This window comes from Danio rerio, chromosome 9 (assembly GCF_049306965.1).
Source record: "Danio rerio strain Tuebingen ecotype United States chromosome 9, GRCz12tu, whole genome shotgun sequence".
NCBI lineage: Eukaryota > Metazoa > Chordata > Actinopteri > Cypriniformes > Danionidae > Danio > Danio rerio.
This window is the reverse complement of record NC_133184.1, coordinates 55555001-55572598: the sequence shown is the minus strand read 5'-3', so window position 1 is coordinate 55572598 and position 17598 is coordinate 55555001. Positions and strand designations below refer to the sequence as shown.

General features: G+C 38.2%; 1 long non-coding RNA gene across 3 annotated transcripts in view; it reads left to right on the top strand.

The window, feature by feature from the left end:
- LOC137496512 (uncharacterized) overlaps positions 1 to 17598 on the top strand; it is a 104809-nt gene that overhangs the window by 10880 nt on the left and 76331 nt on the right. For 2 of the 3 annotated variants that reach the window (XR_011016924.2, XR_012385710.1), the window contains exon 2: positions 3766 to 3827. This is a non-coding gene — a long non-coding RNA (uncharacterized lncRNA). Of the gene's footprint in view, positions 1 to 3765; positions 3828 to 3991; positions 4140 to 17598 lie in introns of all 3 variants that reach the window. The other variant, XR_012385711.1, reaches the window with a different exon arrangement.

The window sequence follows — 17598 nt, the reverse complement described above, 5'->3', positions numbered from 1 at the left end:
AAATACAGTGTTAATACTGCAGTTATTATGCTTTATTTGCTGAGAAGCTGAAGATTTGTAACTTTTTTTGTTCTTATATTTAAATAAGTATCACAAACTAATAATTAAGTATTTGATTTTTTATTGTCAAAAAACTATAATATTTTATAGTAAGATTCCATACAGGAACTTTATTAAGATATGAAGTTATGTCTGTTTGCATTATCAGAGAGAGCGGACACTAATAAAGTCATTAAAATGCAAACATGGAAATGTTATTTCAATAAAAGACTTCTTTCGAAAATCACCCTAAATGAAATCTAGGACGCTGTTAAATGCTGCAGTTATCATGCTTTATTCGCTGAGAAGTTTTATTATGTTTTATTCTAGTAGTTTTTGTAAATTTTATCTGTTTATTTCCCTCAAATATGCCTATAGCCTCAGTTATTTTATAAATTATGTATAAACTAAAAGAGCATGATCATTTCTATCTTGCTAGTTTTAAAATAGGTTAAACTTTTTTGCTGTTTTTGCCTCTTTAATCAGTTTATTTTTAGTTATTTGAAGTCTTTGGTATACCAGTAGCCAAATCTCCACTGGATAACACACTCTAAAGCCTGGTTTATACTTCTGCGTCAAGTGACCGGCGTAACCGACGGCGCATGCAACGCGCGCAGCTGTGCGTTTATACCTCTGCTCGCTGTCTCTGTTGGTCTGCATTAACACTTCCAAAACGCTAGTTGGCAGTGAGGTGTTAAGGCTGATTTATACTTCTGCGTCAAACGCCGGCGTATGCTACATCGTTGACGCATAGCCTTTCGCCGTGGCCGTCGGCTTCGCTGATGTGCACCTCTCAAAAAATGTAACTACACGTCGCAACAATCGGGACCGAGAGCCGCGCGAATGACGCAAGTCCAATGGAGCGATTGTTTACAAGTGTGGAGTCCCGTGAAGGAGCTCCGGATGGAAAGTTTTGTTTTGTGTTTACCTCATAGTTAAAGTTGTTGCACGTCCGCCGGTTCCTGCCTCAAAATGAGCAAGTTTGAGCCACTTGTACATCCCGGAAGTGTTCAGAAAGAACAAAACACAGGCGAAGAAACTCGACACAGAGACACGTTAACACCTCACTGCCAACTAACGTTTCGGAAGTGTTAATGCAGACCAACAGAGACAGCGTGCAGAAGTATAAATGCACAGCTACGCGCGTTGCATGCGCCGTTGGTTACGGCGGTCACTTGACGCAAAATTGTAAACCAGGCTTTAATGTGTCTCTGGGTCGTTTCTTCGTCTGTGTTTTGTTCTTTCTGAACACTTCCTGAATGTACAAGTGTACAATCCCTCCATCGGGCTCGTGCTGCTTTCGGTCCCGCCCTGACTCGTCAACGCTACCAAGCCGACCAATCACAGAGCTTGCGCTACGCGTTGTTGCGACGTGTAGTTACATTTTTTGAGAGGTGCACATCAGCGATGCTGATGGCCACGGCGTTGTGCAATGCGTCAATGCCGAAGGCTGCGCCGTAGCATACGTGTGCGCTTGACGCAGAAGTATAAATCAGCCTGTAGAAATGCTGGGTTCTTTAAACGCAAATTGGATCAAATATGGACACACCCAAACACTGGGATAAATTTGGTCCTATTTGTTTAAAGGTGCAGTAGGTGATTGATTGTCTTCAGAAGCATTTTTTGTTGTGCTGGTTGAAAGTCTCTTCACAGTCTAATAGTAATGATTACAGTAAATAATTTAATTGTGTTTATGTGTATTTTTATATTCTGGATAAGGCATAAAACTAAAAAATGTTCATCCAATTAAATAGAGTCGAGCCGACATCCCGATAAGCAGCTCAAACTGTCAGTCAACAAATGCAGATTTGGGCTTTTGCGCATCTCTGGTCACGCAGATCCGCCATTAGCGTGTGCATGCCTGCCACGCGTGCATGCCTAGATGAGAGACACGTGCACACGAGACTGTCACGCCCCATTTACACGGGACTTCAGCGTCAACGCTTGACTGAGGCCGTGTCTGATGTTGGGGCTGAAGCAATCGTCATAGAAGCGTCAGCCAATGAAATTCAGTCAACATTAGGCCACTGGCTGCGTCCGAATATATATTCGTATTTTGAGTGAGATGTTTCAGAAATCCTGTGACGTGAAAAGATTTTGAGTAAACAGCTGGAAAACACTAGAACACAGTGAAGAACACAATTGTCTGTGGGTGGGGTCTCTAGGGGAGACGCATCCGTTATATGTATATACTTTTTCATGTTAACAGACGTTAATTTTTTGTATTGTTTATTTGTAACTGTTATAAACATTTTAGTCTTATTTTTATTTTTTAAATGCATTTCATTTTAGCTAACAAGTATTGCCATATTAATCTTATTTAAATTCAACAAAATTGCATTTGGGTCAGCATGCACAGTGCATTTTTTGGGCACACTTTACAATAAGGTTCATTAGTTAATGTTAATTAATGCATTTACTAACATGAACAAACAATGAACAATACATTTACTACTGTATTTGTTCATGTTAGTAAACGTTAGTTAATGAAAATACAGTAGTTCATTGTTAGTTCATGTTAACTCATGGTGCATTAACTAATAGTAACAAGCATGGACTTGGATGTTAATAATGCATTAGTAAATGTTCAATTATGATTAATAAATGCTGTACATGTGTTGTTCATGATTAATTCATGTTAGTAAATGCAACTAATGAACCTTATTGTAAAGTGTTACCCATTTTTTATTTGTTAACAGGAATTATTAGTTTTTATTTTTATTAGTATTTGTATTATATATGTATATCTTTATAGTATTTTATTTATTTTTGCAGTATTGTTATTATACTATAATTTATTTGTTTATTAATGCTATTTATTAGAGATAACAAATATTGCCTTATTATTCTTATTTGCATTTAGCAAAATTGCGTTTGGTTCAGCATGCAGAGTACATTTTTTATTTTTAAGTTTATGTTAACAGACATTAGTTTTTTGTTTTGTTTATTTATAACTGTTATAAACATTTTTTCTTATTTTTATTTTTCAAACGCATTTCATTTTAGCTAACTAACAATTGCCATATTAATCTTATTTGAATTTAACAAAATTTCATTTGGGTCAGGATGCACAGTGCATTTTTTCTTTGTAACAGGCATTATTAGTTTTTAATTATTTCCTTTTATTTATTTAGTATTTGTGTATATATATATATATATATATATATATATATATATATATATATAAATATATATAAAATAAATAAAATACCATAAAAATATATGTATATATGTATATTTTTTATGGTATTTTATTTATTTTTGCAGTATTGTTATTATACTATAATTTGTAAATTAATGCATTTTATTAGAGATAACAAATGTTGCTATATTATTATTATTATTATTATTATTATTATTATTTGCATTTAGCAAAATTGCGTTTGGGTTAGCATGCACAGTGCATTTTTTTAAATTTATGTTAACAGACATCATTATTCGTTTTTGTATTCATAATTGTTATACTTTTTTTTCCTTATTTTTATTTATTAAATGCTTTTTATTACAGCAAATGCATATTGCCATATTAATCTTATTTGCATTTTGCAAAATTGCATTTGCGTCAGCACATGCATGATGCATTTCTCATGTCAACATCTAAAAGACTCAATCCACTACTGAATGTATCTCTCGCTGCAATAGCACACACACACACACACACACACACACACACACACAAAACCTGCACGTCAATCTATTTATTTTTATTTTTTTTCCCTCCCGCAGATGTGTCTGTGGGCGAGGATGAGCGGCCGGTTTGTTTGGCGCCGGAGTGTCACCATCTCACCGTGAGTGTGTGTCTCTTTCTCATTTCCATCGTGTGATTGTGTGTGTCCTGCAGGCGGGTCTCATTGTGCGCAACACACCTCGACACAAACTTCTCTTTTAAGTGCAGAGTTCAGACTTCAGAGACGTGCGCTGTTTATGTGAGTGTAGATCTCATTTCTGTCAGTGACCCAGGGCACAGCGACACCCAGCAGTTCTGAAGACGCCGATTTGACACGTCCAGATGTTGCGCTAAAGGTGCAAGGCCTGATAATTTTGGGGCTTTTTTTTTGCACCTCCTCGAAGCAAGGAAGGAAATGTGGCCGAGATTACAGGTAATACAGTCCATTGCCCCCATAAACATGCTTGACACAAGGCCCCGGTGATGGAGCGATTGCTCCGGGAGACACTTTTTCACACTTTAATTTGCCTTAAATGAGCTGCAGAAGTGCGCCAGGGCTTCCAGAGACTGTAAAACACCTCTGCAGACCAGAATGACAGGGAATTACATCATTCCTGAGATTGCTTTAAGAAACTTCAGCTTTTGAGCGGAGCGTTTCTTTTGTGATTATATCACTGTCATTTTTGTGCAGCTCGAAAATATACTGTTAAAAAAAACTGGATTCCACTTAGTCAACTTGTCTTGGGACAACAAGAAGGATTTAAGTTAACTTAGAAGTTTTTAGGCTGATTGAACATAAAATTATTAAGTTGCCCCCCAAAAACCTCAAGATTTGGGTTTCAGCTCATTTTAAAGAGCCCCTATTATGCATTAAAAAGGGTCATCTTTTGGTTTGGGGGTCTCTAACAACTATACCTGTCAACATTGGGATGTGAAAATAAGGGATATGCCCACCATAATAAGGGACCCCCCCCCCAAAAAATCCCTAAAATTACTAAATATGTTCATTTGGAGGCTGTAAGGAGGAGACTGACACGGAGGGATCCATTATGCAGTATTTATTAATCACAACTTCACTCAAACACACAATATGCACCTGGGTGCACACACACATCCACAGTAGTAGTAATGGTTTCAAGAATGACGGTGAACAGACACAGAGTGAGTTACCAGGCATGAGTAGAGAGCAGTGGGCGTGAATCAGAGTCCGTGTATCAGGCTTGGGTCAAAGGCAGGCAGCGAGAATCAGAGTCCGTTTATCAGGCTTGGGTCGAGGGCAGGCAGCGAGAATCAGGAGTCTGTATATCAGGCGTGGGTCGTAGGGCAGGCAGAAGGCGAAGCAAAGTAAGAGACAGGCTGGAGTCGTACACAAGAGATCAGGCTGGATATAACGCTCAGTAATGCTGGCCGGGGCTGAACAAGACTTCGCACTGACTGAGTGTTTGAGTGCGGCTTAAGCCTAGTTCACACTACAGGATTTTAAACATCAGCAGATCGCTGTGCTGTTCACACTACATGACTTGACTTTGTGTCTTTTGATCTCTGTGGTGTTCACACTACGCAACACTCCGTGAACGATCCACAAGAGGGGGGTCACACACTACATGATCTGACAACATCTCATTCCCCATCAGCTCATTCAAGCTACCAAACCACAGCCAATGAAAATTTGAGGGAGGAGTCGTCAGAAAAAAGCTGAACACTATTGGCTGCTTGTGTGCTGATTACATCACTGACAGTGTTTCAAGCTTTGGAGAAAGCATTTAAAAACATCGTCAAATCAGCTGATCTATCAGTGCATTAATCACTCATCTGCAGGGTTTGAGTGGATAGATACACACAGAGTTTTTAATTTTTGTAATTTTATAACTCTTTGAAATAAAACTAACATATTTATAACACCCTGCCGTTTTCTAACTATCAGTGTATTTCTTTCTGACATTGTTATTTTTTTTATTAAAAAAACAGTAAAGAACTGAGCATTTCTGCCTTAAATTACCATATTGGTCAAAATGACTGCATGCATGTCTGATACTTTTCGCTGTGACTTTAAATATGTTTGCATTTTCTTGCCTGGCAACTTCCTGCTAACATAAACAAAACTTTCTAATGGCAAAAACATCAATTTACTTTAGACATCTTTAAAAACAGCATATTCTGTGCTGTGAAATAGCTCCTGTTTGAAAGTGAAAATGAAAGCCAATCCTTTAAGTGTTTTAGTATCTTAACTACATATTTATAGGCTGTATTACCAAAAAAAGATTATATTTTTAGGGTAATGGTGTCATTAAATATGATGCCAGACATTCAAAGCTTAATTTTAATATCTCAATAATAGCTTTGAATGTAAATATGATGTGACAGTATGGCGTTTTATATGAGAACAGTCAGAATGAGCAGTATGGTAATTCTAATAGTTACAGAACTCTAGTTCCACTGTTAATATAGCCTACTCTCATGTCTGTGCTAACGCAGAATGAAGCGAGTGCACTGATGCCCATTCTGACCAATCACAGATGTTTCTGTTGAGCTCCTGAACACACAGCCATTCAGCTCATACTGATATGCTCTCTCATTGGCTGCAGCTTGTCACTACATCTGACCACACGTGGGGTTGAGTCGGCCGACTGCTCTGGAATATTTAGCATGCTGAATGTTGGATTTCCGTCTGCGAGGTGTCGGCGACGCGTCAGCGAGCCTTGTTGATGCGTTGCTCAGTAGTTCACACATAAAGAGCGGCGAGCGCCGAGCACCCGCAGATTTCTTCCCGATCACAGCCCGATCTGTCGGCGAGCTCGTTAACTTCCAAATCGGGCTCAAATCAGGCTTAAAATCCTCTAGTGTGAATTAGGCATTATATGAGGTACGTGGATCGTTAACTAGATTCAGATCAGGTGTATGCGCAATCAGTGTAGATGGATGATGTAATGCTAAAAGTCCGGAGATGGCGGCCTCTGCTGGCCAGCAAGGGGAATGACCGGGACCGAGTCGGTGACAGAGGCGTTTCATTTTAAATAAACCGTTAAATAGTCAGTAATATGTTTTAATTTATTATTATTAACAAAAGAAAAATAAATATATGTATTAGCAGCAAATACATTAGCAAACAGTTCAGCTTATTAAAATTAATAGCTATTATGATGACATAGAATCAAGCTAGAATCTCCACTGTACAACTTATACATTCTGATTAAAGAGCAACGAATGAATCTCTTATTTATTAAGATTTTTTTTATTACATTAAATAAGAGGTGCCACTTTAAAAATGCACACATCTAACGTTATAATGAAAGCATTTGACTGCTTTCCTTACATTTTATGCTCATTTAAGACTAAATTAGTTGTGTTTGGAAAAAAAAAAAAACACCAAGATCGACATCCTTATATGTTATTATTATTAATTATGTGTGTATGTCTGTTTAAACACGCACCCAAAAGCCAGACTTTCTCTCCGCTTCAAATCGCATGTATAGAATCCGTTTGGGAAACAGCGTCTGTTTATCACTATGGAGCGCGTCAGCTGACAGTCATGCACCATTATATGACTGATTTGAGGATTGTATAGGATGGGCGACGGCACCTGTAATTAAAAGGAAATGGAAAACGCGGCATTTTTAATATTTATTTATAAGTGTTTTCATTTCTAAACAAAGCGAAAGCACAGAAGACTCACGTTTTAGAGCATGGGGCGACCCGTGGTGGTTCGGCAGTATGAGTTGCATATAGGGAGGCTCGGCTGTTCAGAGAAAGACTGGAAATATGGGAGAAATACGGGAAAATACCTTTACGGGATCATAGCGGGATAGAACAGTAAATTACGGGAGAATCCCGGGAAAAACGGGAGGGTTGACAGGTATGCTAACAACATGCTGATCTGCATGCAAGGTCAAAAAACACTTTCAATGTCTTATAATATGCCTTTTTTTTAACCTAATTATCCCAATGACTCCAGTATGATTCGTTCAGCCATTCATTTGTTCCCAGACTCCTCCTTAGTGTGATGTTAATCTGCACTGATTGGTCCGATGACCCAGTCTGTTGTGATTGGTCGACTGCGCTCAGTGTGAGATGGAGGGAAATGTGGTTGATTGATGTGTTATTTTTGCAGGTGTGAAGCTCTGTATTTATACACTGAATACTGTCTCGGAGGAAGTTAAAATTTGGAAATATATTTTAGTCTGTTTTGTAATGGTATGTACAGTATGTATCATATTGTCATAGGTATATTGTTGTATATACAGTTGAAACCAGAAGATTACACGCACTCTTAAAAAAAGGAGCATAACCATTTTTTTAAAAATGTCTGATGGTAAATCATACTAAACGTTTACTAGTTTAGGTCTGTTAGGATTACCTAAATGATTTACATTTTTTTAAATAATTTTTATTAATTTCTAGACAGTCAAAAGTTTACACACATTTCCTTGGTATTTTTGTAGCTTTGCTTTTAAACTGTATAACTTTGGTCAAATGTTTTGGGTCTCCTTCCACAAGCTTCTCACAATAGTTTGCAGGAATTTTGGCCCATTCCTCTTGACAGAATTGCTGTAACTGAGTCAGATTTGTAGGCTGTCTTGCTCGCACAAGCTTTTTCAACTCTGCCCACATATTTTCTATAGGATTGAGATCAGGGCTTTGTGATGGCCACTCCAAAACATTCACTCTGTTGTCCTTAAAGCACATTTGAACTAATTTGGCAGTATGCTTAGGGTCATGGTCTGTTTGGAAGAGCCATGTGTGGCCAAGTTGTAATTTCCTGGCTGATGTCTTGAGATGTTGCTTCAGTATTTCTCCATCATGTTCTTTCTTCATGATGCCATCTATGCTGTGAAGTGGACCAGTCCCTCCTGCAGCTAAACAGCCCCACAATATGATGCTGCCGCCCCCATACTTCACAGTTGGGATGGTGTTCCTAGGCTTGTAAGCTTTCCTCTTTGTCCTCCAAATGTAACACTGGTCATTATGGCCAAACAGTTCAATCTTAGCTCCATCAGAGCACAGGACATGTCTCCAATATTAGTCTTTTTCCCAGTGTAATTCAGCAAATTGTAATCTGGCTTTGTTGTTGATTCTGGCTTGTTGATTTTCCCATGTTGTCACATAAGGAAGCAGTGTGTTTGAGGTTTTCCTTCAATACTATTCTACAGTTGTGCCTCACATTAACTTAAATGTTGTCAATTAGCCAATCAGAAACTTCCAAAACCTTGACATCACCATCTGAGCTTTTTCAAAAGCAAAATAATCTTATTGCATGTAAACTTGACTGTCAAGAAAAGTTATAACAATTTCTCAAAACATCTCTCTCTCATTATTCTGCTATTAAGCAGAACAGAAACACCTGTGATAATCCTAACTCACCCAAAAGAGAAAGTTTAGTCACAATAACATCTGACTTTTTTAAAGAGAGAAATGCCCACTATGGCTTATCAACAAGTAGTCAGAGTGCAAAGAGTATGAGAGAGCCCAACGTAGGAGTGCATTAAAGCAATGCAGTTAAACAACAGCATTTTGCTATATTCTTAACCATGACACATACTCTGTATTAATCCACACAGTGGCAAAAGCTGAACTATTTCGAGCCTTAACAGCTGCACGTGTGTAAGAACAGCTGAAGGTGGCCATAGCCTTGAGAAGCTTTACAAACTTAGGGTACATTATACTTGCCAGTACCAGGCTAAGAAGAATTCCTCTATTCCAGGGATTCTCAACCGGTGGGCCGTGGCCTACTAGTGGGCTTAAGCGATCCTGCAGGTGGGCCGCGAGATAGCTTAAAATTAACTTAAATATTATACTATAATTATTTAATTTCATTTATCAAATATGCCATATTAAATGATAATAGTTATGGCATTTCCCGATTTCTGTGATTGAACAGGCTAATTCAGACTCCTTGCAAAAACAGCCTCACTGTTAATTACAGACATCCATGTGGCTTAGGGCCTTCTCACACTATGCTATCCAAACCGTGCCCAGGCCCGTTTCCCGGATCGTTTGAGAAGTGTGTGTGCGCTGAATCAGGCTCGGGCACGGTTCACTTGGCCGGCCCTGGCCCAGTTGAAAGAGGTGTGCCTGAGCGCGGTTCACTTGGGCTTTGGCGCGGTACGCTTGTAGTGTGAGTGCAAAATGCGCCAAAGCCCGGAACTGAAAGCGAGACGTGACTTTTAAGGGGTTGTATCATATGGATTTATTAATCATTCTTACTGTTCAATGAACGCAAACTGCCGTAGTTTATTAAATACGCAAACCTCTTACTGCATGACAGCTGCGCACCTTCAGCAGACCTCCTCATTCCTGCAACACGAGAGCTTTATGACTGTTTATGAGCGTCAAAAGTGGCGGATCTGTTCGGCGAAATATCTGACTGCGTGTCACCGAATCGCTAAAGACTGTTTGGCGAAATATTTGACTGCATGTCACCGCATATCATACGACTTAAACGATATAACTAGAGAAATCTCCACTGTGCTGAGCGAGAGTGCTTGCTGAACAGCGCAGCAGCGATGACGTAAGCGTGTCCAGGCCCGATTGTATGCGAGTATAGCCGTCGGGGGAGACGGGAGGGGGGATAAGCGTGCTTTGGTCCTGTTCGAGGCAACTGTACATAGTGTGAGTACAGCCTTAAATTTCCAACCACTGCATGTCAACTGGGACCACAGTCTTGTATAAAGCAAGCAGTCACGCAAATGTAAAGGTAACAATGATCATAATAACCAGCTCGTGCGTGCCTCACGTCTGCGACTCGTACCGCATCACAGTTGCACAAGTCCGTTGATATCAAATCAAATCACTTTTATTGTCACATCATCAGCAGCACGTGTGCTATGAGGAGTGAAAAGCCTAGGTGCTGGCTCCAGACAGTACAAAATACAGATCAAATACAACAGCATACTCCCCAAAAAAATAAATAATAATAATTAAATAAAATAACACAATGTAAAATTGACAGCGGTATGTGCAATGAATAGGTGTACCCATAGTTGTGGGCAGTATTGTTTCTAGTATGAATTGGTTAAAGTGCAGTGCATGCTACATAAACAAACTATGCGTGCTCTCTCGGTGTGAACACTTGAAAATATCTGCACAGTTGTCCAAATGAATGTCCTGCGAGTGTTTTATAACGTACGCGCGTCTGTACAGTATAATCCAGCGAGACTCGGTGGTGTTTCAGTAGTGAACAGCTATTCACTGTTCCTGTCAGTGAACTCCATTAATGTGCAGCTACAAGCCAAACCGCCTTCAGATCGTTATGTTTCAACAGATTTAGGGTTTTTTAAACTGTATTGTGCATTTAGGGTCAGGGTCATGTTTTTTATTAATGTATAATGATCAATAGATGAATAGAAGTCAGTCTAATTCATTGCAGCAGCAGTTTTTTGTCATCTCCTGTAGTCCTGTCAGACTCCTTTACTGAAGAAAAGACCCAAAAACACTGCTGTTGTAAAGAATAACTGAAGAGTTCAGCAGCGTTAAACCTGTCTGCATTTAAAGAAATAGAATACAATTATTATATTTTATATATTTAAAAACTATTTTTGGAGAAAAAGGTGGAAAACCCCTGCTCTTTACCTTTGTGAAGGAATTGAGGATTTAGAAAAGGTGAATATGCGGTTGGTGCAAAACTACAAAATGTGAATTGGGTAGTTTTTTTTATTTATTTATTTTCTGTCCTGTCTTCTTTGACATATTTATATGCCTATATTACGCTAAAGCAGTGATTGGTTAGTGATCAGCTATGAAATGAGTGTGTGAGTGGGTGAATAAGTGTAGCATTTTGATTGGTTGTGTTTGGAAAAGGAAAGCAAGTAGTTTCCTGTTAGATTTGTGTTTTAAGTGTGTTTGATTTTTATTTATTTTTTTGTCATGTATTTTTAACAGAAATATTCTGTAAACTGAATTTACGAATGTAAAATGTTAAAAACAGTAGCCAATACCACAGCTGCCTGTATTTTTCCGTAAAATCAAGAAAGAAAAACAAAAACAGCAAAACGTTTTTTTTATCACCATTGTTGAGGATAGTAGCGTCTGTGTTCAAGTCCAAGATGAACGGAGAGTATTTGATGTTATGCTGCATCTTCTTTTGTTTAAAGGTATCTATGTAGTTCCTAATGCAGTAAAAATCTGTTTGGTAATTGCAATCACACATGAACACATTATTGCATCTAATGACTTTACATTTTTGTGCACTAAGCTATGATTTTGTAAACTGATCATTGGATCAGTTCATGAAATACGATTATTTTTTCATAAATTTATACAGTTCTATTAAACTTCCATATTTTTCACAGAAAAATTCTGGCAACCACAGCTGCTGGTGTTTTTTTCCTAAATGTAACAGATATTTTACACTATAAGGGTTTGCTAATTAACACTCTCTTAGTGTTGATAATGTTAAGACTTTCAAATGTGTTATTTTTAACACTTTACAGTTTTTTCCAATTGTTTACACACAATTACTTGTACTTCAGACACAATGACTACAACATGTAACAGATGCACCAACCAACTGAACCAATTCTGCTAAACTACAAGCACAATTCCTGCTTTAAACTCAAATTGCAGGTTTAAAACACACTTTTTTCAAAACACTACACACAATTCTCTGCATTTTGCACAATTTCCATGCAGAAAATCTTTTGTTTTCACCAGGAACACACTGTCATTCACAATTGTAAAGTCAGTTGTCCTACTTTGCATACTAACTCATCACATGAGTAAACAGCTGTCACACAGAATTGCAATGTAGAAATCAGAGCTCATCTGGATCATAACTAGTTTACCTCAAAACTTTTGAGGAATTTTGTTTTTTCTGCCAGGAGATGAACAGTGTATGACCAAAATTCACACACACGTATACCCTTTTCTCCAAGTTATAGCAGTTGATGCTTTTCGTGGCTGGATTCGCCATGCAAGGTGACATTTCCCCCACTGCTTGGCCAGACCAAAACAGAAAAGAGGATGCTGTATAGCTGTTTTTTTATTTTTATTTTTATTTTACTTTAACTGTATTCAGTAAATACTTCTGTTGATGGTGTATGTAGACCACGTTATCTGCAACTTTGTGTTGGTTGGGATGAACACTGTGTACACTGTATTTGTGGGGAAAATACAGTAAAATATATTTGGTATTTGTTTGTTTTGTATAAAAACAATATTCTGAAATATGTTACAATGCACTTCTGTAGGCCTGTACTGTCTGTAGTAAGGGTAACACTGAACAAAAAAGGCTTACAGCAAGTCATTATGATGAATGGAGAAGAAGAGGTCATAGTGTTTTACATTGAGCTCATCAGTGTTCAACTGATCTTATAAATGTCTCTTGATGTGATGGCTTGTGTGTGTCATTTAAAAACAAAAGACCATTTTGAGAAGAAATCACATTGTTTTGAACTTAGAGTTTCATTTTGCAGAAGAATTGAAGAGTTTTGCCCAATGCGTGTGTGTGTTTTGTGATTTGTGTGTAGAGTTCTGACAATATGAGACCTGCTCTTAGAAAATGTGTGTAAACAATTGGAAAAATCTGTAATAGTGGTTCCCATACAAACTCTAAGGGGGTGTTAATTTTAACTCAAAGGTAGTTAAATGAACTATCTAAAATTTGCAGTGTATAGAATTGTGTGTAGTGTTTTGAAAATAAGTGTTTTATGCGATGGAAAACTGAGTTAAGGTCTGAGAAACAGCATCTGGTTGTGGAGATTTGAGATGTAGTTTTGTATTTTGAGTGAGATGTTTCAGAAATCCTGTGACGTGAAAAGATTTTGTGTAAACAGCTGGAAAACACTTGAACACAGTGAAAAACACATTTGTCTGTGGATGGGGTCTCTGGGGGAGAAGCATCCTTTGCCTGGAGAACCATCATGCAGGCACACTGTACCCTGAAAAAAGTGTTGCATGCAAAACTGTTGCAAACAGTTTATTTGTGTTGAATTTAAACAAACAAATTAAAGTTTAATAATGTTCAACTTAATTTGTTTGTTTAAATTCAGCGCAAATAAATTGTTTACAACAACTTAATGTTAAAAAATTGAGTAAATCCAAGGAATCATCTTTGAATGATTTTTTTCAGTGTAGGGTTGGCCATCACACATTACAGTACTAGGCTGAGAAGAACTGCTCAATTCTTTTTCAGAGGAAATTATCATTAAGAAAAGGTGAATATGGGAGTAGATGCAACAAATTGTGAACGGTGGAAATCCAGTTTTTATTTGGACCAGAACAGCCTGTTGTCCCATCACATTTGGCCTATACTAGAGTAAAGCAGTGATTGGTTAGTGATCAGCTTTGAAATGAGTGTGTGCACATGTGAGGAGTGTGTGATTAAAGGTGCAGTAGGTGATCTTCCACAATGCTAACAGCTTAGCATAAATCTCTGAATCACAGTCTCTCCCCTGCCGTCTAGAGCCACGCCTCCTTAAATACAAGCACAGCCAGCCTGATCTCACGAGAAAACGTAAGTATTTTACGTTTTGCCAGTTTGGTGGCTAATTCGTACAAATTCGTACGAGTTCAGTCGTACGAAATGGTACGATTTTAAAAAGGAGGCGTGGCACCTAACCCCACCCCTAACCCCAACCGTCATTGGGGGATAAGCAAATCGTACTAAATTGTACGAATTAGATCGTACAAATTCATACGAATTAGCCACTAAATCAAAAAAAGTTACGAATTGCCGTGAGATTGTGTTGGCACAGCAAAAGAACCCTCTCTCATGTGTTAAAAGCGACTAGTGCTTCTCTGGCGGCGTGCAAGCCAAACTGACATGCGCTTTCAGAGTGAATATTTAGAGTTGCATGATAAACAATATAGGGAGAGACTAGGCGGAATAGCGCTATTTACTTGTGTTTTGTTGTTAAGCTAATTAAAATCTACATTATCGATGCTGTAAAAGCTCCCTTATGAAACTGACAATAGTCTAATCAATAGAGGTGTGAACCTATACTGGTCTCACGGTTCGGTTCGGTTACGATTATCATGCCATCGATTCGGTTTAATTTGATATCTCGGTGCATCACGGTGCTATGACGATGCTTTCCATATACAGTGTTATATTTTAGAGGAGAGGCTATAACATGCTGTCTGTATAAACACACAGACACACACCAACACACTGTCTCATTCAAACACATTCACAAACATAGACAACATCAAACAAACAAGCACACACACAAACAAACACACTTAAGCCCTTGCAACAGGGAGAGCTCGCGCTGAGCGGAGCAGAAAAACAAAAAAAAAAATGAAAAAAAAACAGCACTTTTCCGACGGTCCCTTACAGAGAGCTCCTCTCAGCGCGAGCTATGCCGGCTAAAGTAAACGCAGACTGCGAGGGCTTAAACGGAGCAGTGCTCGTAATGTCGAGCGAAAACAAGAAAGACAGCTGTGAAACATAACCAGCTTTGTCTTTCTGTAGGAAACACACTTTAGATCTTTTTAGGGTAAGCGTTTTTTGAGTTATTGCCATCTATAACTGAAAGTGTGTCAGGAAAATCGAAAACAAAACCAACTGAAGCGCGCTCATTTCTGGCGCCCCACTGGATATACAGCGCCCTTAGCATTTGCCTATGGTGCCTATGCCACGGGCCGGCCCTGAGTTGGCTGAGTGTTGTAAATAACGGCGCTCACCTCCCTCGCGACAGAGCGCATAGGAGATAAATGACGTCACTACATAATAACCGGTCATGATTATTACTAAATCGATACCGAATTGTCCGCGTCTGCATCGCGGTGCACCGAAGAAACAATTAATTTTGACACCCCTACTAATCAATCTTTCACTGGACAATTTTAGTGTCTGAACAACACTTTTGTGCAGATATAACCCATTTATAACAACAACATCTAACGTTACATCAGCTTTGCATGATGCTAAAACAGTTTTATAACAGAACATGACCTGTCTAAGAGAAATCCTTCAGACATGGTGTCATCCTTTCTCCAGCGTGCAAAGGTAACTCCAATATTGATTCAGGTTTTTAAAAAGTTTTGATTCAGCAGGTTTTTACCGATCGCGCACGCTCGTCTCTCTCGTGAACACACGGCAGTCGGCGGAGCTGCGTACAAACGGCTGCGCAGTTGTTTAAATCTGCATTTGCTGACAGACAGTTTGAGCTACTTATCGGGATTATGAGAGATGTCGGTCCGACTCTATTTAATTGGATGAACATTTTTAGTTTTATGCCTGACCCAGAATATAAAAATACATAAACACATTTAGATCATTTACTGTAATCATTACTATTAGACTGTGAAGAGACTTTCAACCAGCTCAACAACACATGCTTCTGAAGACAATCACCTACTGCACCTTTAAGTGTAGCATTTTGATTGGTTGTGTTTGGAAAAGGTAAGCAAGTAGCTTCCTGTTAGATTTGTGTGTTTTAGGTAGAGAATTGTGTGCAGTGTTTTGAAAATAAGTGTTTTATTCAAGTGAAAACTGAGTTAAGACAGCGTCTGGTTTTGGAGATTTGCTGTGTACTCATTTGACATGATAATATTGTGTGTGTAAGCAGCTGGAAAATACTGTAATAGTGTAACTTCAATGTTCTGCAAACCAATATATGCCACTCACCACAAGATGTGCCACATATGCCATAAATCACAAGAACATCTGATCATACAGATTACATGTTTAGAGAAAGAAATTATTCCCTTTAATCTTAATTTCCCCTTAATGATTTTTGCACATGTATTGTTGTGACGACCCCAGAATTCCAGTTTGGATGTGGCAGATCTTACACTGAAAAAAATATTCAAAGATGAGTCCTTGGATTTACTTAATTTTTTTTTACGTTAAGTGGTTGTAAACAATTTATTTGGGCTGGATTTAAACAAACAAATTAAGTTGAACATTATTAAATCTAATTTGTTTGTTTAAATTCAACACAAATAAATTGTTTGCAACAGTTCTGCATGCAAACACTTTTTTCAGTGTAATTTAGAGCAATGGTTACATGGTTTAGTGCCATTTACTGCAAATGTCACATCCATAACGCTGGAATTGCTCATATGATGTAGTGAAAATTGTTAAAAATATATGTATATACCTGATGAAGAGTGTATATTGAAATGTTGTGTGTGTGTGTGTGTGTCTGTGTGTGTGTGTGTGCACTGATAAAAATGATGTCTGCAAAAGTCTTGTAAACTATTTATTTGTGTTCAATTTAAACAAACATATTAAATTGAATACAATTCTACTTAATTTGTTTGTTTAAATTCAGCCCAAATAAGTTGTTTACAGCCACTTAACATAAAAAATTAAGTAAATCCAAGGAATCATTTCTGACTTGTATGTGTGTTTGTGTGTGTGTGTGTGTGTGTGTGTGTGTGTGTGTGTGTGTGTGTGTGTGTGTGTGTTTTGTTTCAGCTCATTTTAAATGAGTAGTTAAAAAACACCACACCAAATGTAATTTTATTGTGTGTGTGTGTGTGTGTGTGTGTGTGTGTGTGTGTGTGCGCGTGTGTGTGTGCGCGTGTGTGTGTGCGCGTGTGTGTGTGCGCGTGTGTGTGTGCGTGTGCGCACTGTGAATGATGCTGGGTTCCACACAATTGGTTTGTGTTGAGACGACATAAAGGAATTAAGTGAGCTTATTATTTGTTCACAGCTTTAAGTTGATTGAACATAAAACAATTACGTTGTTAAAAACCTCAAAAATTGTTTTGTTTCAGCTCATTTCAATTAAGTAGAAAAAAAACCAAACACAATTTTTTTCAGTGTGTGTGGGAGTGCTCGCATGTATGTGCGCTTGTGTCTGTGTTTGTTGAAGCAACACCGAGGATATTTGGGTCACAGGCGGAAACTTCTATTATCATGGTTGGAGTGTTTAGTGAGGCTGAAAAGGATCAAATCGCTAAAAATCAATGAGCGCTTTAAAAGACACAGTGAGTCTGAGTGTGCT